At 43.8% G+C, this 14,270-nt stretch overlaps 1 long non-coding RNA gene across 1 annotated transcript in view; it reads left to right on the top strand.

The window, feature by feature from the left end:
- Positions 1 to 6: 6 nt before the first annotated feature.
- The window catches only part of LOC112551366, a 75,173-nt gene continuing 60,909 nt past the window's right edge, over positions 7 to 14,270 (top strand). Inside the window, exon 1 of the long non-coding RNA XR_003095658.1 lies at positions 7 to 193. This is a non-coding gene — a long non-coding RNA (uncharacterized LOC112551366). The remainder of the gene's footprint in view (positions 194 to 14,270) is intronic.

The raw sequence follows: 14,270 nt of genomic DNA, 5'->3' as shown, positions 1-14,270 counted from the left end.
GGCCGGGGGGGGGGCCGCCCGCAGGGGCCGCTCGCAGCACCCTCGGGGGGCGCCGAGGACGCCGCCCTGCTGGCGCCCGAGCCGGGCGAGAGGGCGGCAGGCGGCGCTGGGGGTGGGCGCTGCCGCCGGCAGAGGACTTGGTGCTGGGTCGTGCTGGGAAAGCGGCTTTTTCTTCTCGCTGCCGCCCTGTGTGGTGGGTTTTCCCTCTTTTTAGGCGCTGGCGCTCCCCTGAGGTCCTTCAGCTTCCCCGACAGGGACTTGGGGCTCGGTCGTCTTTTAATTTGTGACAGCGGGGTGGAAAGCCTGGGCGCTGGTTTCTCAGGCTGGCTGCCTTGGCCCCGGCGTTTCCAGGAGGGCAGCTATAAGGTTGCTGGGGCACAGGAGGGGAGAGGAGTGCCAGGGAGAAGGGCTTTGGTACAGCAGGGACCTTAGCCCTGAGCTAGGAGTGCTCTTGGGCACGGCCCCTTTCCTCCCTGTAGGTAATGAGAACGAGGGCATCTTTTGAGGGCACTTTCCATCCACCCCAGCCTAAGGCATAAACAGAAGATGTGGAAATGTCTATGAATGCTGTGCGTCAGGCATTGAATGGTCTAGTGTTGGGCTGTTGCAGGTATCTTTTACACGTGCAGTCTTAAGCGAGTCCCTCCGGTCTTGGATTTTGTTAGTAAATAAGATTGATACGTGGGTGTTTTTAATGTATTTGGTTAAAGGGTGGTGGCCAAGTGTGCTGACAGATCAGGTTGCTTCTGTCCCTTGGTTGGTGTGCTAGTTCTTTGATATTACTACCACTTTTGTCACAGCTTGTGGTAAAGAGCCTGGATGTATATAAACCTTGGTGTTCAAATTACTTTCCTTGTTAAGGATTTCCTGTTGCTATGAGTTCCTTGACGTAAAATGAATGTTGAGCAGAAGTTTGCAGAAAGCATCATCTAATTTTAGATGGTTTTTCATGACATGAAATATTTGGAGGAATTAATAGTTGTAACTGGCAAAATTTAGGAGTTGATGAATTGTTTTGCATTTTACAATTTAGGGACTTCAGTGTAGTGAAAAAGAATTGGACTAACAGCTATGCAGAGTGAAGTCTTATTCAGGGAAGTAGCATATATATCACTGCTGCAGTCTCCCCTAGGCTGTCTCATTAATGCACTTGTCTGAACTGCAAGGATCACCTTGTCCCACCTGATTGCCATTCTTGCAGAACAGTCTTCTGAATTCATTTGGAGTCTTGCGTGAGCACATTGAACCAGATGTGCCCTAAAAGTTAAACAGAAAATTGGATTTTATTCTTTGTCTTAAAAGGCACTGTAGGGATCTTTGTTGTCTCATTTGTTTTTTGTTTTTTTTTAGGTATCTTTGTTTTCTAGTCCTATAACTTTAATAGATTAACATTATAATGTAGCCATAATCTGGTGTGAGGTGACAGATAATATGAACTATTATAGCTTCTTTCCAACTGAATTTTTGTCTTTTCAGCTCTTCCATCTTAGTACTAGAAAATGTCACTATCATAATGTGTTCACTTCTGTTTTCTGAATGTGTTCACTTATCCATTTCACTTTCTTACTTTAAGTTTGTGCAGTAAAGTTTGATAACTGCATGGAGCTAGCAGTTTTTATATTCTTAAGCATTATTATGTACATTGTTTGCTATCACTCTAGTGTCCATTTATATTTCGCATTTGTAGCCTCTGTGTTAGTTCAATACCTTTTGGGGTCTTCATCTATAATTTCTGTTAAAAGCTTTTTAATTGTTCTGTTTTGTGAATAAAACTTCTTCAAATTGTTGTACCTAGGTATCAAATGTATTATAAAAAGTGCACAATGCCACAGGTGGCAGGTATGGAGTAACATACTCCCAGAGAAGATCTTGTATTGGTACCTAATATATACTTAGACTCTCAAGCCTGAAGGGCTTTTTATCCCTTTGAACATTTTTAGGATTAACTGTAATTTGTTCGTGTGAAATTCCCATCCCGCTGAATCTGAGATTTGGTTTTGGTGATATCTTCTGGAAGTGAGTCTCAAACCCCGGTGAAAAGGATTTTGGATTTACTGCTGTTCAGATGTGAAGAACAGAATCTCCTATTCATATGTATTTATACTGTCTCTTTAAAGCTGAAAAGGAAAATAGAAATAGTTCTAGTATTTTCACTTTCCTGTATGAGCGTTTCTTCATGTGCCCCATTTTTTTTCACCCTACTCTGGTTCTCTAGTCTTACTGCAAGCTAATACATTATTTGTCTTTTTGACTACAGCATTAGGTCTTTTTTAGTTGTCAGAGACTCCCAGTTGCTTTTCTTGAGTTGATGCTTAATTTAGTGAGCAGTAAATTGTACTAGTAATTCCATCTTTCTCTTTTTCTAAGGGGTATTTGTTTTCCATTTATCAGCATTGAACTTCATTAGTCTCTGTGTTGCCTTTTCATCTAGCTTAATGAGGGCCCTTCTGACTTTTTTTTCCCTTGTATTCTTTTACATAGTTGATTAATACAAATAACGTTGTCATTAGTGAACTTTCCTTTCATGAAAAACATAGTGCTGATCTTCAAAGCAATTGGGTTTTAACTGTTCACTCGCTATATTGAAATTTGACCATTCATATGTCTAACTTCCTGTTTTTTTAGCCAGGAATAAAAGAAGCAAAATGTACTTCATTGTAGTATCATGATCAAATAGTTAGCTTTGCTGCATTTGAGCACCAAATCTGTCCTAGATAGAAACTTTCTCAGTGTAACTTTCCATAATCAAACTTGTTTTGTGTTAACCATGTGACTTGTAAATCATAAAGGATTTTGTTACTTTCTCCCTCCAGCTCTCTTAAAGCCTCTTTTTCTTTCAGATTCTTATCTTAAGCTTAGTCCATTATGTGGAATAGGCCCATCGTAAAATCAATGGAATTGATATGCTCAGAGGTAACGTATTAAAGAGCTGACTAACTGCTCCATTACTCACTTTTTGATTGCTTAAATATGGGTTTACACAATGGAATAGTCATTCTAAAGGGACACTTATTTTCAATTAAAGTAGAATCCACTGACTTTCAAAATTGTCTGAATACCTTTTATAGTTCTATATAAAAAAAACTGTAATAGTTCTTAAATCCTTGAGAAGTTTTTAACATTAAGTTCAAATACATGTTTGATTCTAATCCACTGAAAATGGAATTTAATCTAAATTCTGAAACTCTGGACTATATAAATTACCAGCCAGTCTCATATGCTGTCACAAAAGAGATGCAACTTTCTTAATGTCTTGTCCCTTTGCTTGGAAGACTTGTGGAGCAGTGTGGCTGACGTAGGTTGATACCCATCTTCGAATTTCCCCTCTAAGTTTTTGTGTTAATGCAATCATATTTTTAAGCTTTTGCACATTGTTTCTTCCTTTTTACTATGGCAATGGGAAATAAAAACAGTGGATACTGACTACACGGGAAATAGTGACACAAATCATTACAAAAAAACCTCTCTGTTAGAAATTTCTACCTAATTAAGAACCTTAATTACTAAGTCATCCTTATTTTTTTGACCTGCAATCGCCCAAGTCTACCCAAAAGATCACCTCTGTCTGTAAGACAGGACTGGTGAAGTTGTCAGTGAAAGCAGATGAGCTGAAGGCTGTTGATATGAGAGAGAGAGCTGTTGGCAAGTTGCTTTACTTTAACTCGGTGCCTTTAGAAGTCTTTTCCCACCTTAGTGTGTATAAGCCTATCTTTTGAAATACTTATTTATTTATTTATTTATTCATTCATCTATCAGGGTACATGCTTTTTCATTGTTGAGCAATGTTCAGTGTCTGCTTTAACTTTCCAAGTAAGTGAGAGAATATTTAGAGTAAGATGGGAAAGATATGTGAACTGAAAATAGCATTGTGGCTCAGGCAGCATTTTCAAAGGCTTGATCCTTGTTTTCTCTCCATTCCTCCATTGATTTATCCCACTAGTCTGTGCTATGCATTACAAATAGTAATGCATGTATTTGCTTGCACCATGTATTGGCAGAAGTTAGAAGGAGTAACAAGTGCAAATCATATGGCAGGATGATGTTCTTAAAATCTCCTGTAAGCATTGAACAGACAGATGCTTTGGTGGGTATTGTATTTGATTTAAGCTGTTTAAGCATTTGAATTGCTGTACTTCATCCTGGCTCATCAGATTTGAAATTACCCAAGAGGGAAGTTGCTGTGATCTTGTCCATTCTGCGCTTGTTGACAGCAGTGCCAGTAAGAGGATTCCTGCGTGCAGGACCAATAGAAATGCAGCAGCTGGAGTCATAATTTTAACTCAGTAATGTTTTGGTGCATAGCAAAGGAAACATGATTTCAGTGGGAAGACTTTCAGGCTTTCATGTCCTGGTAACCATACTGCTACAGACCCTTTATGAACCAGTGGCAGTTGATGAAAACTCTATCCAAAATCAGTTACATACTTCTGACTTCTTGCCCTGAATAGACCTAGGTAGTAGCTTTAGGTGAAGAGGGTGATTGATAATGATCTAATGCAGGGGTGGGCAAAATGGCAGATCCTGTCAGCAGCTGGACTCTATTTTCCAGCAGTCCCTACCTGCATCGCTGCAGTTGGTTTCCATGGAGGCCCCAGGGGGGGTGGGGCTATAACAGCAGAGGGCCAGGGTTTCCACGGAGACTGGCCCAAGCAACACTGGCAGGGAGCTGCTCCAGGGCTGTGGCCAGGATTTTGCAGTAGTGACAGTGTGGTCAGAGTAGAGCTGCAATCCATTGCCCACATGTCCTGGTGGAGCAGACCAACCATTTGCTGCCTGCACGTCCCTGCCCATGGTGTGCAGGCAGCAGATTGTGGCTCTGCCCTGGTTCTGTACCCTGCTATCACCGCCACAAAATCCTGGCCCAAGTGCTGGAGCAGCTCCCCACCCAGACGTGCTCTGCCAGTGCTGTTTGGGCCAGTCTTTGTAGAAATGCCAACCCCCCCTGGTGTCACAGCCCCACCTCTCATGGGGTTTTCATGGAAACTGGCTGTAATGACACAGGCAGGGAACTGCTAGGAAATGGAGTTTGCTGTCAGCTGGACTTTGCCCACCCCTAACCTAGTGTCACAGTGGTCCCATATACAGGCAGGATGAAGTCACAGTACAGACTATCTGCTACATTCACAAAACCTGGATATAATCACTAGTAACTTAGCATAATGACAACCTGCTTTTTTTTAACACAGCCTGTATGTGAGATTTTGAGTTTTGTATTTATTTAAATAATTGAATAGTTTGTAACTCTAGTTCTTAAATTATTTTGAATAAAAGGTCTGTTAGTGTTCAGTTTGTTTGAGGAGCTGTTTAAGTTGATTTAAACTTATTAATAGACTTTTAAATTCTACATTTGTTATGTACTCTGAGTAATTGCTGTTCATATGAAAAGGCTATGCTGTGGTCTTCCCACATGGAAGCAGAGTACCTGGTCTAAACTTGAGGCTAGATCTTGTCCATAAGGTTGAAACCAGTACCTTCATAAGCACAGACCTTAATTTGTCCTCTGGTTCCTGACGCACGAATTAGCATGGGAGTTCATGCAGGAGAGTGAGTAGGAGGGCCACGAGGCTCTAGGCGGCAAGCCTGAAAAGAAAGGTCAGCACGGTAGTAGCCCAGACTACTACCTGTGTGATGGTGGTGATGTGCTGCACCCTGAAGATCTCGTCACCAGCAGTTGGAGCCCCCACTTCTAGTACCACTGAGGCCTCCACCCAGGCAGAGTCCATGACTGTCATCATAAAGATTCACCTCATAGGCTTGGTAGCACTACATTTACTAGTACCATGACCAAAAGGGACTTGGTGGCTCATGTTCATATCATGGTCAATCATGACCCCCAATACAATGCCACAGCCAACAAAACAAACAAAACCCTGACTTGTATCTATGGATGCATCTCAAGCAAGACCCGGGAAGTCATACTCTGCTGTCTTCAGCCTTGGCAAGGCCGCAGCTGGAATACTGAATCCAGTTCTGGACTCTGCACTTTGGGAAGGATGTGGAGAAGCTTGAGAGAGTCCTGAGGAGAGCCACGTGCATGATCAGAGGAAAAGAGAACAAGTCCTATGAAGAAAGGCTGAGAGGCATGGGACTCTTCAGCCTGGAAAAGCAAAGGGTCAGGGGAGACTTGGTGGCAGCCTATAAGTATATTAGGGGTGTGCACCAGGAACTGGGAGAACGTCTGTTCACCAGGGCACCCCAAGGGAAGACAAAGTCTAATGGTCTCAAACTCTGGGAAGACCATTTTAGACTGGGACAGTAAAGAATTTTTTTCTTATGTCAAGTCCCCAGAGTCTGGAATAGACTCCCCCAAGAAGTGGTGCAGGCACCTACTTTAGACACCTTTTAAAACTCATGTGGATGCTTATCTTGCTGGGACCATTTGACCCCAACAGATTTCCTGCCCCTGGGGCAGGGGGCTGAACCCAATGATCTTCCCCGGTCTGTTCCAGCACTAATGTCTATGAAATCTATGGCTCCAGCCTCCTCCCAGACTGAGCCTCTGGCTCTTGGCTTTGGGGGCTGCCTGGCATGAATACAGACACCTCCCCCTCTATGCAACACTGATCAGGCCACAGTTGGAGTACTGCATACAGTTCTGGGTGCCGCACTTCAGGAGGGATGTGGACAACATGGAGAGGGTCCAGAGGAGGGCCACTCGCATGATCAGGAGTCAGCAGGGCAGGCCCCAGAGGCAGGGCTAAGGGACCTGAACCTGTTCAGCCTCCACAAGAGAAGGCTGGGGGGTGGGAATCTAGTGGCCGTTTACAAACTTGTCAGGGTGGACCAGCAGGCGTTGGGGGAGTCCCTGTTCCACCAAGCACTACCAGGAGTGACAAGAAATAATGGTCACAATCTGGCAGAGGGTAGATTTAGGCTAGATATTAGGAGGTGCTGCTTCACTGTCAGGGCAGCTAGGATCTGGAACCAACTTCCAAGAGAGGTGGTGCTGGCTCCTACCCTGGGAGTCTTTAAGAGGAGGCTGGATGAACACCTTGCCTTGGTTGTTTGACCCCAGTACTCTTTCCTGCCATGGCAGGGGGTCAGACTTGATCTGCTCAGATCCCTTCCGACCCTACCAACTATGAAACCTGGGTTCAGGAGCAAAGGCACCTCCCCTTGTGGGGATGCTCTGCATTAGAGCCCCTAGAGTGCCTGATAGGGGAGTGGCAGGCTGCAGTGCAGAGGCTTTGCTCCATCAGGATGGCAATGATGAGATTGATGCCGTCTGCCAGGCTCTTTGCCTAAGGAATGAAGACAGAAGAGCACGAAAGGCTAGCAGGATGAGGGCAGATGAGGACCGCCCCCTCCCCCCAATGAAGTCCAGTCTGGGGTCGCTTTTGACAAAAGTCATCTCTAGCCTCAAGACACCCTGTTCCAGGGTCACCGCCCCCCCTGGGACTTCACAACAGATATGAACCCCTTGTAACAACATCAGTGGAGTTGCTGACTCCAGCCCTTGAGGAAGGAAGGCAACCAGCAACCACACCTAAGAGACACAAAGTGGTTGTTGTGGGAGACTCCCTCCTGAGGGGGACAGAGGGTGTGATCTGTCTCCCCTACCCCTTAGCCTGTGAGGTCTGCTGCCTCCTAGGGGCCCGTATTGATTTCAAAACTTTTTTGGCCTTCCGACCACTACTTCGTGCTCCTAATCCATGTGGGCACAAATGACATGGCTTGGAGCAATCCTGGCTGGGTCATGAGCGACTAAAGAGCTCTGGGGGCTGGGCTCAGAGGGTTAGGGGCATGGGTAGTTTTCTCTTCCATCCTCCCAGTTACAGGTCATGGGCACAGGAGAAAGAGATATATTGAAGAGGTACAGAAGACTGAGGTACTGATGCTATCATGAAGGCTACAGCTTCTTCAACCATAGCCCATGCCTCAGGGAGAGAGCCAGTAGTCTGCTGGGAAGAGACGGCCTCCACCTCACCCCACCAGGAAAGAAGCTTTTTTCAATCAGTTTGACTGACCTGCTTGACAGCGCTTTAAACTAAGCTTGCCAGGAGACTGGTGGATAACCATCAGAACAAGCCCAGGAAGAGACGAGCACATAATTAACAGGTCAGGAAATTCGGTCAAACTTACTCCTACCCCAGCCCATGGACAGGACTCTCCTAAGTGCACAGAGAAGCCTATGGCTTCCAGTGGCAGGCTTAACTGCCTATACACCAATTCCAAGAGCATGGGCAACAAATAAGAGGAACTGGCCTTCCTGCTAAGCAATAACAAATATGATCCCATAGGTTTAACGGAGACCTGGTGGGACTCCACCATAGTCCACCTATGACTAGACTATAGGTATAGATGGCTATACCTTGTACAGGAGGGATCATGCTGAGGAAGGGTGTGGGTGTAGATCTCTGTCAAGGAGCAGTACACTTCCCTACTAGCTGGCATTGGCACCCAAGGAGGGCAACTTGAAACCCTCTGGGCTAGAATCCAGGGAGAACGTGGTGAAGGGTATATAACCGTAAGAGTCTCTTGCAGACCTCCTAACCAGGAGAAAGAGCTTGACCATGAGTTCTCTAGGGAACTAGCAGAGACTGCACACTCTTGATGCATGGTTTCCATGGGTGATTTCAGCGACCCTGACATCTCATAGGAAGAGCACTCAGCCAAATCTGACTGGTCATGTAGCTTCACATACATTAACGAGCTCTTTCTGACTCAAGGTCCATGGGCTGACAAGAGGTGAGGCACTTTTAGATCCGGTTTTGGCCAAAGGGTATGAACTAGCGAGCAACCTGAGGATTGAAGGGAAGTTTGGTAACAGTGATGGCAAGTTGATCACTTTCCTTATCCATCGCAAAGCTGGCAAATCAGTCAGCCATACAGAATTCCTTGACTTCAGGAAAGCAGACTTCCACAAGCTCAGAAGGTTGGTTGGTGAGGCCCTGAAAGATCATGACAGGGAAGGGAGTCCAAGATGAGTGGTTGCTCCTTAAGGACTCAATCCTAAAAGCTCAAGGGAAGTCCATTCTGCCTACAGAAAAGATAGTAAAAGGGCTGGGAACCCCCCTTGGCTAAATGGGGAGCTCATGGACCTCCTTAATCTTAAAAGAGAAGCCTGTAAGGGTTGGAAGATGGGAAATACTTCTAAGGAGGATTATGTATCACTGGCCCACACCTGTAGGGAATGGATCAGAAAAGCCAAGGCTGAAACTGAGCTCAAGCGGGTTACGGGAATCAAGGACAATAAAAAATCCTTTTTCAGATGGGTAGGAAGTTGAAAGAAAAATAAGAGCAACATTGGACCCCTGCTGAATCAAATGGAGCAGCTGACAACCAGGAAAAAGCTAATCTCTTCAATGATTACTTTTGCATCTGTTTTTTTCACCAGACCAAGAGGACCACCCTGTCTGACGGGACACAGGATTATGAGGGTATGGGGAACCCATACTATACTTGGCAAAGACCTTGTAAGGGAACATCTTGAGAGGCTAGACATCCAAAAATCAGCGGGTTGAGATGAAATGCACCCAAGAGTGCTAAAAGAGTTGGCTGACATCTTAGTTTGGCCATTGGTGTGGATATTTGAGAACTTGTGTCGCTCGGGTGAGGTTCCTGAACACTGGAAGAGGACAAATGTAGTGCCTATCTTCAAGAAAGGAAGATCCAGGGAACTACAGGCCAATCAGTTTGACCTCAATTCCTGGACAGATCTTTGAGAAAATTATCAAAGAATCCATCAATAACAGGCTGACAGAGGGCTCCATTCTGAGACAGCCAACACGGCTTTGTTACAGTTAGGTCATGTCTGATCAACCTCCTCTCCTTCTGTGTCCAGGTGACATGTCGCTTGAACAGGGGGGAGAGGTTAATGTCATATATTTGGATTTAAAAAAAGCCTTTGACTTTGTCTCCTGAAATGCCTTCATGGCAAAATTGGGGCACTGGGACCTTGACAACCTCATAGTCCAGTGCCTGGTGAACTGGCTCCGTGGTTGGAGCCAGAGCTATAGTCAATGGAACCAAGTCAACATGGCACATGGTGAGCAGTGACATCCCTCAGGATTCAGTACTCAAACCAGTATTTTTTAATATATTCATTAATGATCTGGATTCGGGTGTCAGAAGTAGACTGGCCAGGTTTGCAGATGGCACGGAACTAGGGAAGGGCAGTTACACTGGAGGATAGGCTGAGGATTCAGGCTGTCTTGGACAGACTCATAAGGTGGGCGGACAAAAACCTGGTGACCTTCAATATAGAGAAATACAAAGTGCTCCACCTTGGGAGAGAGAACCTATATCATACCGGCAGTGCTTCACTCACTAGCACTACATCTGAAAGAGACTTGCCTGTTGGCCTGTCTAAACAAAAGTTAGACACCAGCTCCTTTCTAAGATGAAAACAAGCGATTCTTGTACCAGCAACTAATCTAACTAGTTCATTTTACTAGAGAAACTGTTCTTGTATATTGGCAAGTTAAAGCACAGCTTGCCCTTCCAGCTGGTTGAACTGTTTGCCCATAGCTTAAAATTCAGACTCAATTTCTTTCATCCTATCTCTACAGACTTCTGATCAAAGTGTTAATAGATATTGGATTCAGCCTCAGGTATGTTCAGTAGTGTGCTTCTGCCTAAGCTCACCCTTTCTCCACAGCATTGTCTATCAATTAAGCCCATCCATCTTACTTCTGACTTGCAGTTTAGTTCTGCTACTTTCCCCAAGGCAGCTCTACTCCTCTTTAGCCTCTTCAAGTTGTCTTTCCTTTTGGCAGATCAGCGTTGCTATGCTTGATGCACTTCATTGCTTTCTATTGCTTTTTTCTTGTCCAGGAATGAGCAAGTTTTCAACAACATTTCATGCTTATGGGATAATTTTCCTGACTCTCCCTGTCTTTAAACCCCCTTGCTATCTTTATTTCACCCTTTGGCTTGTTCCCCAGAAGACTGCCACAATGGTAATCTTTGCGGAACCAGGCAGATTCCTCTTGAACCTCCAAATTTTTAGCTGTAAGTGGTTGTCGGCAAAATGTAAAATGGGCTCCTTCCAGTGGTCCAAATATATTGTTCACTACGGCACTTCCATGTGAAAATGGAACTGCAAGAAAACATGCATTACACCTAGATAAGATGAGGTGAACTTTCCCTCATGTTATGGTTTGCTCCCTCTGCTGCTCCTCCATCTATGTGAATGGGTAGAAAGCTGTTGGACATAGTAATGATTCAAGACTTGGAGTGAAAAGACATGGGGTTGAGGACTATAGATGTGTATTTTAGTTATTTAGTTTAGGATCTTAAAAGGTGAGTAGCAATTCTTGTTTCTTAGCTTTCTAGCATTCAGCTTGATGCACCTTAGAGAGATCTGGTGGGTGGAGCATGAAGACTTAACTTTTTATGAAAATTCAGTTCCTTTAGGGTAAATATGTACCAAAAATGAAATCAACAACATTGAGTCGCTTAAAATATTCACCTTGATATGTTATTTCTTTGAATCTATTCCAGTAATAGATGTTGAATGCACTTCTATATTTTGTTGTGTGTAATGGGATATTAAATGCTTGTCAGCTAGAGATGCAGTGATATTTCAGTGAGTTCTGAATATGATTTGCTAGTGATTTTTGTTTATGTTGCACTTTTTTTTTTATTGAAGTAAGACCAAATACAATCTTCCAGCAAGGTGCTTTCACCTGATTGACTGGAGATCAAAGGATCAACTCTTTCCTCTGGTACTGGCAGAGAAAGCACTTCTGTTTTCACCAGTACTATCTGTAAACCACAAAGTTTGTCCCAGAGCTCAGTGACTTATTACTGTTAGTGTGGCTCAACTTGCATACTAATTTTAAGAAAGTTACCAAGAAACAGGCCTCTTATTTGCTGTTTCTACAAGTAGTATAGGTAGAATAAAAGTAACAGAAGCAAAACGGAATTTGTTCATAAAGAGTTCAAGAATGCTGGCATACACAAGCTCTAAAATTTATCTATAAAAATAATTCTATAAAAATTATACCTAGTGGGAAACTTCAGGTGGCCCTTAATGATCATAAAACGTTTTCAGACCAAGGCAGTTTTTATCTTCTGCAAATATGAGGTGTATCCTGTAACTGGGAAGTTAAGAGAAATATATTTTCTGTTTGGCTATGCAATGGAAACTGAATACAGCTATGAACATTTCCCTATCTTGTATGGGTGGAAAAAACTGAGAGAAGAGAAACTATTTTTATAAAAAGGGAGAATACGATTATAAAACCATACTCTAACAACTCAAGAGTAGGTTGAGCACCTGAAACTTGTATAATTTAAAAAAAAAATCTTTAAATCAAACCTGTGATCATCAAGTTCCAGTATGTTATTCCTTTGTACTATGTCTAAATAGTCCAGTGCTGGTGAGAGATCTATTCTTTCTCCACTGTATCTGTTAAGAACTGACATCACGTGTTGATGTGGCACCTTTTTACCTCCTGTTATAGTCAAACTTGGTTCTAACGTATCATTTTGTGGTGACTTGGTTTACATTAGCAGAATATTTACAACTTACCATATTTACTTGAATATAAGATGCTGTTGAGTATGAGATGAATTGCAATAATTAGATTCTGTATATGGAAAATGTAATACGTTTGTTATAATTTTTCTGGTATAGAATCTAAATATTAGAGGTTTGCCTTGAATTTGTTCTCTTCCCACTGCTACAGCAGGGAAGGTAAATCTGGGGGTCAGCCCCACTTGTAGCCTCTTCCCTCCCCTGCTTACTCTCTGACCCTGCTGTCCCTGAGCTACGTGAAAGTGAGGGGCAAATTTGGAAAAAAACATTTTGAAATGACGTGCCTGTAGTTATCTGCATATAGGCAAATTACTATAGGTACACATAGACTTAGTTCATTTGTAATTGGTGCATTTTGCCATTTTTGAAACTGCTGCAAGTTTTAGCACAGGTACTACATAAACATACTTTTTAAGCAGCACATTTGTACCTACTTGCATCAAGTAGAAATTATGCATAATATTAGCCCAAAACCAAAATGCTCGTGATGGTATTGTCTCGGACGGCCAGAGCCGACTCGAGTTACGTTAGAAATTGGTTGTACGTTAGGGCGGGCTGGTGAATGGAGAGGCAGAGACAACTTATCGGTTGCAAAAAACTTTACTCACACCGCTTGTAATCACGACGCAGGTGGTCCGGTCGTCTGAACAACCACGCGAGTTGTTCCAGCTGGCGGGGCCCAAGCCAGTTAATCCGTCCGCAATTCGAAGCCGGCGGGGAAAGGGGTACGTCTGGGGTTGCGCTCGGTAATGGGAAGAAAGATCGATAGGTGATCAGTCTATCGATCGGCAGCCGCAAGTCAGATAACTTCAGAGGCACTCTGCAGCGTGCTCAAAGCTCTTCGACTTGGGCGGAAGTCGCACGGAATTTTAAATGGCTAGTGAGCCAATTACTAGCCGCCACGTGTGAATAATTTAGCATTGGCCAATTACGGGGCACAAATTTGCATTCGAATAGCGGGAACTCTTTGCACCGTGCATTTCTGTGCTGCAAAGAAGAAATGCATCCTGCAAAGGAAACTGCAAATTGGCAGGAACTCTCTCCTGCACGTGGGCTCTCAATTGCAGCAGAACACTCTGCCGTGCAAAGGAGCTCTCATGTGGCCAGGAAATTCCATAGTGCCGAGGCACCAAAATCACTGGGTTGTGACAGGTATTATGTAGTTCATTGGGCTGTGCCCTAGTAGTCGACTACATTTCAATTCATAGGGACCCCACAGTGTTTATGTGCTTATTATTCACCCACTCATGACAAGAACTGGGTGTTTTTGTTAAGAGTCCTGGGGTCCTCTAAAAATTTATATTTAGATGAGGTGCAGGGCAACCTGGTCTGACTCCACCTCATGTTGGGTGGGACCATGCTAAACATATGCAACAGGTTGATAGAGCAAGCAACAGAAAGATTTTGGGTGAACTGTTTGGGGCCCTGTTTTGCGATGTTTACCAGACATTTAAAAGCTGGTGGAGAAACGGGAATCTTTGAAAATGGGAAAGGAAGGCTCAGCTTGGCTATGGGAATGAAGAGGTAGTCTAAATGTATTCAGCGTAGTGGTTCACCATGACTTGTTAAAGACCACTGGAAAGGACTGCACAATGGGCACTACTGTATTTCTTATTCAGGTGGGCTGCAGTAACCTATCCATGTGGTAGATTCCCATAAATATATTTTCCCTTTATGGGCTATATGTTTTATAGTCATGCTTGGTATGGGCTGCACTTAATTAGCTTCATAGTTGGTTTCAGTTACTGAACACATGCTCTTTTGACAGCAGTTTAATGATAGAATA

Source organism: Alligator sinensis, unplaced genomic scaffold (genome assembly GCF_000455745.1).
Source record: "Alligator sinensis unplaced genomic scaffold, ASM45574v1 scaffold1140_1, whole genome shotgun sequence".
Classification (NCBI taxonomy): domain Eukaryota; kingdom Metazoa; phylum Chordata; order Crocodylia; family Alligatoridae; genus Alligator; species Alligator sinensis.
Note: the sequence above shows the minus strand (reverse complement) of the source record. Positions and strands in the feature narration are given on the sequence as shown.